The sequence below is a fragment of the Amblyomma maculatum genome, chromosome 5 (genome assembly GCF_055883805.1).
Source record: "Amblyomma maculatum isolate TAMU_Amacu chromosome 5, ASM5588380v1, whole genome shotgun sequence".
NCBI classification, from domain to species: Eukaryota; Metazoa; Arthropoda; class Arachnida; order Ixodida; family Ixodidae; genus Amblyomma; species Amblyomma maculatum.
The window spans coordinates 135,070,841-135,079,002 of record NC_139348.1 but is presented as its reverse complement, the minus strand read 5'-3'; positions in this window follow the sequence as shown (position 1 = coordinate 135,079,002).

Here is an 8,162-nt window from a genome sequence, read left to right as displayed (position 1 = left end):
AGGTGAGATTTCAAAACTGAAGTAGAACAGCAGTAAAAAGAAAAAAAATCTGTAACATTGTAAATCTACCGACACGCTGCTGTTCAGTAAAAGGACGTAAGACACATGTCAGCGCTGGTACTCTCTATCCTTCTTCTTTTGATCTCGTTTTAACGAACTTAATTGTTTTGTAACGTAACCTAACCGATTCCCTGACGTTTGTATTCTTCAGAATTGTGTTAGGCTTTGTCACGACGCGCATTTTAGAGATGTCATGAAAGCAGTATTGTAGGGGTTCTAATGAAGACAGATGTTTCTTTTTTTCTTTTGCCGTGAAAGGCTTTAACATTGTAACCTGTGTTTCTTTGTATTTCGTATTTTCGCTACTAATATTGCATTGCCAAGCCATGTCTGTTTATGCTGTATGCCATTGTTGTATATTATTGTATTCTTCAATTCTGTTGCCCTGCCTGCTTGGACCTCACCAAGGGTCTGCAGTATGTACAGTCTTTGTCAAAAGTATACGACCCAGTAGTTTTTCTTCTAAGCCCCGTAACGGGGCTCGTATCGCAACTCTGGCGTTCCAAATGCCATAGATAACAAAACTCGTCCTTAGCCGCGTTACAGGGCTTAAAGCGACCTTTGGGCCGTATATTTTTGACGAAGACTATACGTAAATAAATAAACAAATAAATTATAAATCTTTTTTTTTTTTGTTTTAGAGAAAGGTGCAGAACGCACAAGAAAAATCGATTGCTGTGCACCTGTAAAGAAAACATTATTGGCAAAGCTCCTTGGTCTACTGAAGGAAGTGAAGTCTGAAATTGTTAAGGTAAAAATGACCCCCCCCCCCCCCCCCCCTCCCCACGTCCCCGTTGACGTATCCACCGCACATATCGAGTGGCCGCAATCTTCTGCACCTGCGTTGTTTTTCCCACTTTGTACAGAGCACTCGAAAATTAACTATTTTCTTTTTTTATTTGGAACCGGTCGCAGCAATGCACGGAAGGCTAGCTGGGCGCCCTGCGTCGCCATCTACCCTTCATCAGGCACGTATCACGGCAAAACCCCTTTCGCGACACACGAGTCGCATCGCATTCCTTTCACTGCTTCTGAAAACCACGCAAACGGACTTTCCCTAACCAAAAAGGAATGCGCGCTATTTTTCGTTGAGGCACACGCTCAGCCGACGAAGGACAAACCTTCCGCACACTCCTCGTCTCGACGCGCTGTTTTTATGGCGAATTCCAATCAGCGATGCGGAAAACGTCTTCATGCTTCAAGAAACCGAAGAGCGTGCTTCAATGGGCGATTTGGATTCAGATCTCAAGTTGTGACTGGATCTCGTCGCTATGTGGTTCGTATAGAGTCGCTAGACATCTTGCTACCTCGCGTGCTCCCAGATTGGAGTTCGCCATTAGCTATACTCGGTGATGGCTGCGCATAAAGGCTTTAGCTGTGTCCCTCGGCTACCTAAAGACATGTCTGTTTCACAAGCTGTTCGCAGCACTGCGAAAAATATAATTGTCACTCAGGCTTATCGGCATGGTGTGCACTACATGATTGTGTTCCTACGCGCGTACTGACCACGGTGTGAGATTGTGGAACGAACGCAATGGTGTCATGTGCGTCATTCCGAATGCATGGCCCAGACCACCCTTGCCTTTCTTAGTGCTCCAAACAGTCTCTGAAACCGAGTATAGCGACTTTAGTGGCGCAATACGTCGGAACGAGAAAAAGCGACATTGGCTGCAACAGCGCTCAAAAGGTGGCGCAACCGAAACGTCTGCTTGCTGAATTGCGTGCACATATACTGCGGCACTGCGAAAGGCAGAGGAGCCCTTGAAATTGTGCTCCCAAGTGCCTCTCGCCCCTGCGCACTATAATAGAGAATTGTGCTTCTACTGTCACCCCGCCACTTTGGGGAGTGAGAGGCGAGTAGGAGCTCAATTGCCTATTGTATTGCTCGTGATCCTGATTGGACCGGGGTGCCTCTGCCTTTCGCAATGCTTCAAACGTCTTGTGAGACGAAGTATAGGCCACAGTTTCCTCTCCATTCACACAATGGGTGCAATTCATTTTCTCGGCGATGGCGCCGGGTTTAAAAACAATGCGGATATTAATAGAGCCGAACATTCACGCTTATGTGTAATCCGACATATGAGGTGTGAGACAAAAGAAACGAGACTAAGTGTGTAGCTTGAAAAAAGAGTGGAATTGTAATGATTGAGTGGGTTCTCAGTGGTCAGACTGTTAATCAACACTACTACATTGAAGTACTAAAAAGACTTCGTGAAAAAGTTAGGGGGAGAAAAGGTCAAAGTTGCGGAGTGATGCATGGCTGTTGCACCAGGACAATGCACCCGCTCACACACGGCCCTATCTATCAAGCAACTTCTGACCAGCAAAAACATATCCGTGATGGAGCATCCTCCTTATTCACCTGATTTGGCTCCATGAGACTTCTTTTATATCCTAAAGTTAAATCTTGCTTAAAGGGAACGCATTTTACCTCAGTTTAAGAGGTTCCGGCAAAAACGGAGAATCTTCTGAACGGCTTTCCAAAAACCTAGTTCGAGAACTGTTGCCAGCAGTGGCAGCACCGAATACAGAAGTGTGTGAACGCTGAAGGCGACTATACTTTGAAGATTATAATGTCACAGAGAAATGATTCTGTAAGTACAATAATTTATTGGACCAGTCTCATTTTTTTTTTTTTGTTCTTTATGTGTCACACCTCGTCAGTCTAACCAGCTGCTTTTAAACGAGGTGTGCAGTCACAGCTTTATTCCGTCAGAGTGTCCCCCAACCGCGGAGTCGTAGCCACGCTCGTGGTGAGCGGAAAACGAAACGTGTCCATAGTAGATCCCATTCCAAACCCATCAGAAGAGCTGTAGGAGCTAGGCTATTCTGCTCAGCGATGATCCTGACCGTCAGAATTGGCTGGTGCGGAAGGCCAAAGCGGCAGCAATATTCAGTGAACTACCGGACTAGGCGGCCCACCCACATGGTCTACAAGACTGTAAATAAAAATGTTTTCAATCAATCGATCAATCAATCAATCAATCAATCAATCAATCAATCAATTAATCAATCAATCAATACCGTTTTTGGCGTCGTCGGCCGCAGTTTGCACCGCAAGAGCTGCGTGTGCGGACGAATTCGAGAACATCAACACGCATTTCTCAAGAAGGCACATACGCAATCCAAGATGTAACAAACTATCATCTATAGACCGGAAGAAGAGGAGCTGCGGAAGGCTGTACCCGCTGAAGCCGCATGTCACATCAGATAGACAGCAAGGAGAAAAGCACAGCAGTCAATCCACGTGCGAACACGTTGAACGACGGAAGGCTGTGCTAACGCAGGGAAGGACAGGCATTTCCAGCACGTTTTACTGGCGCTTCGATAAAGTGTATGTGGGTCGCATCCGATGTTATTTATATGCCACAGATGTGTAGTGTTCAAAAGTCTAGTTAGTTCAGCTCACTCACGCTAGGTACGCCGGCCCTCAGCAAGAGCAAATGTAAATGTTACCTATCTTATATTGCTTGCCCCTTTTACAGTTTCCTTAATTCCTTTATTGTATTACGCAGTCGCGTACAGAGCGTCCAAGAGTAGAAATATATTCGAAGTGCAAGGTTTGGTCGAGATCAAGTGCAGAAAAAATCTGGCCAGACACTTTTATGCTTTTTTACACAAGCTCTTTTGGAGCACTATCCGAAATATAAGGGCTACCTGAATATTCTGCTCCTATATCTTCCTGAGCCATCGTCGGCTCCTGTAGCCGACAGAGTAGGAATATAGCCATTTAGGGAGCGCTGGCTTTATTGGCTTAGATCGTCCTTTCCTTTCGTAATGCTACAAAAAGTTTGTCAAACGGAGATCATAGTTTTCGCTGCGGTCGCCACGAGCTGCACGGCGCGAAAATTTAAAAATACCGCTGGAGTATTTGGTGTTGGGTGCACTCCTACTGAGCACCTGTGGTTGTCAGGAACAGCCGGTGCGAGAGCTGAGAACATTTTTAAATGTCAAAGTACGTTGCTAGGCGAGTTGGTTTCCAGGCGTATTCTATAGGACGAGAAGCGCTGGCAGTCAAAGAAACAACAGAGAAACCACTGCAGCGCACCTGTGCCTATTCTCTGTTAGTCATTCATCTGCCAGCGCTGCAGGTACTGGAATAATTTTTTAGACTGCGGGGACAACAGCAAGCGTGATCGCCGTCGCAGAACTATGAATCCTCATTGCATTCGTTAGCGCTCAATTTAAAGTCGGCTAAGATACATCTGGATAACGCCGTACGTAAAGGTGACTAGAAAAAACCCGGAACAAGCTAGGTGGAACGCAAGTGGCTACAATCATTACAGACACATCCCAGGCGTATCTTGCGCGAGGACGAAAATGATAAAGCCGTACCCGGGGACTTTGAGCATGTACAAATGAAAAGAACAGAATATTCCTGTCATTGCATAAAAGTTACATCACCTTGCACATTATGAAACAATGATAAGGCCGCGTGTATGCGGCTGCTGGTAGCAAGAAATACATTGCAATAGTTCGCGACAATATTTGATAGCTAATTCATCGCAATTATTTCATTATTTCAATTACAATTCAATTATTCAATTCAATTACAATTTCAATTATTTCAATTACACATGAAAATATGGTGTAAATATGGTGTGTGCTTGAGGCGGAAATATGGCGCTAGTCGGCAAGGTGAGAAAGGCCAGGTAGTGCTTTTATGTGAGCTCCTGCATCCCTGCATACAGGGACACGAATGGTCAGAAAAGCAGTGCATGTGCTAAGCGTCGTACGGCCACAGTGCTTTCCTAACCGTGCGGTAGTCGGACGAAAGACGAAGAAAGCAGAGACGGATGCAGTCGATGCAAGCACTTCATTCATCATTGCGGTTTTTTTGTGTTAATTGTTTTACAACCCATCTCTTACACCTACGTTTAGTGATGCGCAAGTGAGGGGCTGAGTCGGCTATGCTCGTGGCTTCAGGACTTAATCTGACCGCAACGCTTTAGTCAACGCGGGTGGCCAGACTCCGAAGCCTGTGCAATGTGGTATTGTGCTAACGACGCTTACCGACAAAAATGTTGATAAAGCACTTCGACAAATTTTGAAGTTACCCCACCAGAAGACTTCTCTTGCGTCTTTGGTGTTCGTGTTCTAGTCGGGATGACGTGCTCCCCCCCCCCCCCCCTCTCTCTCTCTCTCTCTCTCTCTCTCTCTCTCTCTCTCTCTCTCTCTCTCTCTCTCTCTCTCTCTCTCTCTCTCTCTCTCTCTCTCCCTCCCTCCCTCCCTCCCTCCCTCTTGTACCGAGCGTATCACCGGTCGGGTCGGCATATACCATCTCACAGGCCCGTCTCTATTGTACAACTGATTTGCGTCGTCTTTTGTATAGCCAATATAAGCCATAAGCTAAGGTTAGCGTGTTTTGTTTTGTTTTTTTTTTTTCATTTAGTCATTTGTTTACGTCTGTTACTCCACAGGAATGATAAGAAAGTTCCCGCGCTGCCACCTCTCCCATCATTCGATCCCGTTCAACACAGCACTTGCGATACAAAAGGACGGTCTTAAAATTGTCAAGGGTGGCGCTGGTTAACGCTCTCAAGGTTACGTTACCTGCTACATAAATATCTTCGAAAAAAGAAGATTTCGCAGTTTCTGACGTAGATACGTTTCAAAATCACCGCACGCGGCATATACAGGTAGAAGACGAATGTAGTTGGTTTTCCCTCGGCTTTCTAGTTCAATATCTATTACGTAAAACGCGGTTGCACTACTATAATGTTCTATTGATTCCTAAAAACAAAAAAAAAGGACAGCAAAATATTCCCCGTAATCTCCTCGGTTTCAGTGAATGCTTGTTTTCATGATACGTGTATCACGAACAACGCCTCAAATCCATACGCCCAGAGTATACCTGTATGTTCCTGGCGTGGATGCGAAGAGCCGCATGCTACAGGCAGCACTTCTGCAAGCCGCTCTCATCTACTTAGCCAAGAAATTTGCACAGTACACCCACATACCCACTGACGGTTCAACTATTCAAGACACTTCTTCCTGTGGCCTTTATGTGCCCTCAACAAACCGTGTCCTGTCTTACCGGCTGCAGCTGAAGACATCATCTACGACAGCTGTGCTCCATGGCATCAAAGTTGTTCCTGCGCAAGACCCCCAGCCGATGGGTTACCTTTGCGGATTCCAGAGCATCTCTGAAAATCATAGATAACCTTCTGAAGAGAGAGAGAGAGAGACTCTTTAATGGAAAAACTGAGAATTTTTGCGGCGTTTAGATTTCGCTGGCATGCTACTCTGCGTAGGAAGGGAAATTGGGGAGGGAAAGATTGAAAAATAATGGTGAAGGAAATAACAGAATTGAAGGGGGAGATAAAACACTGCCATTAAATACGTGTTAAGGTGCTTCGTGGAGTAATGATATAAAATCAAATAATGAAATGCATGATCCGACAAATGTGCTTATTATAGAGTTCACAGCTTGCAAAATGCCTGAGGGAAACATTAGTTTGTCAAGGAGTCCAATGTTTTTCAAATATGCAAATAAAAAGTTCATCGCGAGTCTCTGCTGCCTAGGGCAGGCTAAGGGACCTAAAACACTGTTCATTGTTAAAGGCACTGGGGAGAGCTTCTCCATGCTGTGTTCATAGTTTTCACGCCCGTCAGCGTACGCAGTGCACTCAAGTAGGATATGTTCCACAGTTTCAATCGAGCCACAGTTGTCACAATACGGGCTGTTCATTTCACCGAAACGGTAGCGTAATCCATTTGTGTATGCACAGTTTAGACGAAGTCGGTGGTAAAGAGTTTCTAGTTGGCGAGGATATTTCGGAGGAAGTCTTGATTTTATATGTGAGTCAATTGAATGAAGAAATTGGTAGTGATGCGTCGGCAAGCTCCGTAGTCGATACTTTGTTTCGGAAGCAAATTTTTTAGCCAGTTGGGATGCATCAGATTTCGTGAAGAAGGTCCTAATGTATATTTGATGTTGGTGGCCTTTGCTGAAGAAACCAATCATCAGCCTGTTTTCCTTGAAATCGGGTATCTGCATCATTTGGCTACTGCAGGCCACTGCATAAGATTTCAGTGGATACCAGCCCACTGTGGCATTAAAGCCAATGAAAAAGCTCATGAAGCGGTTTGTAAAGGCAACTAACATCAAAGATACATTCGGACCTACTTCACGAAACCTGATGCATCCCAACTGGATAACAAATTTGCTACCGAAGCAAATTATCGACTCTGGAGCTTGCCGACAAATCACAATCAATTTCTTCACTCGATTGACCCACATCTAAGATCAAAACTCCCACCGAAATTTCCCCGCCAACTAGAATCTCTTTACCACCGACTTCGCCTGAACTGTGCATATACAAATAGCTTGCGATACCATTTTGGTGAAATGAACAGTCCGCTTTGTGGCAACTGTGGTTCGGTTGAAACTGTGCAACATATCCTGTTCGAGTGTCCTGCGTATGCCGACGAGCGTGTGTACTACGAACTTCAGTTCAGTTCAGGCGTTCAGTCGTGTCCGACTCTTCGTGACCCTATGGACCATGTCACGCCACGCTTTCCGGTCTCTCATTATCTTCTTAACATCACATAGCTTCATCTGCAATGCCTCGAGAATGCCATCTAACCATCGCGTTCGCTGCCTACCCCTTCTCCGGCGACCCTCAACCTTTCCCAACATCAAATCTTTCTCCAGCGACTCCTCTCTTCTCATCAGATGACCAAAGTAGCTGAGCTTTAACTTTAGAATTTGACCCTCCAATGAGCAGTCAGGGTTTATGGTTGACAATATCGACTGATTTGACCTTCTGGCAGTCCAAGGAACTCTTAAGAGTCTTCGCCAGCACCACAATTCAAACGCGTCAATTCTTCGCATGGAAAATCTCTCCCCAGTGCCTTTAACAATGGATATTTTTTTAGGCTCCTTAGCCTGCCCTAGGCAACAGAGACTCGCAATGAACTTTTTATTTGCGTATTTAAAAGACATTGGACTTTTAGACAAACTTTAAGTTCACCTTGAATGTTACCCTCCGGCATTTTTCAGGCTGTGAACTCTAAGCACATTTATCGGACTATGCATTTCATCATTTCATTTTATACCATTACTCCACGATGCGCTAGAACACACCTGATGGCCGCAT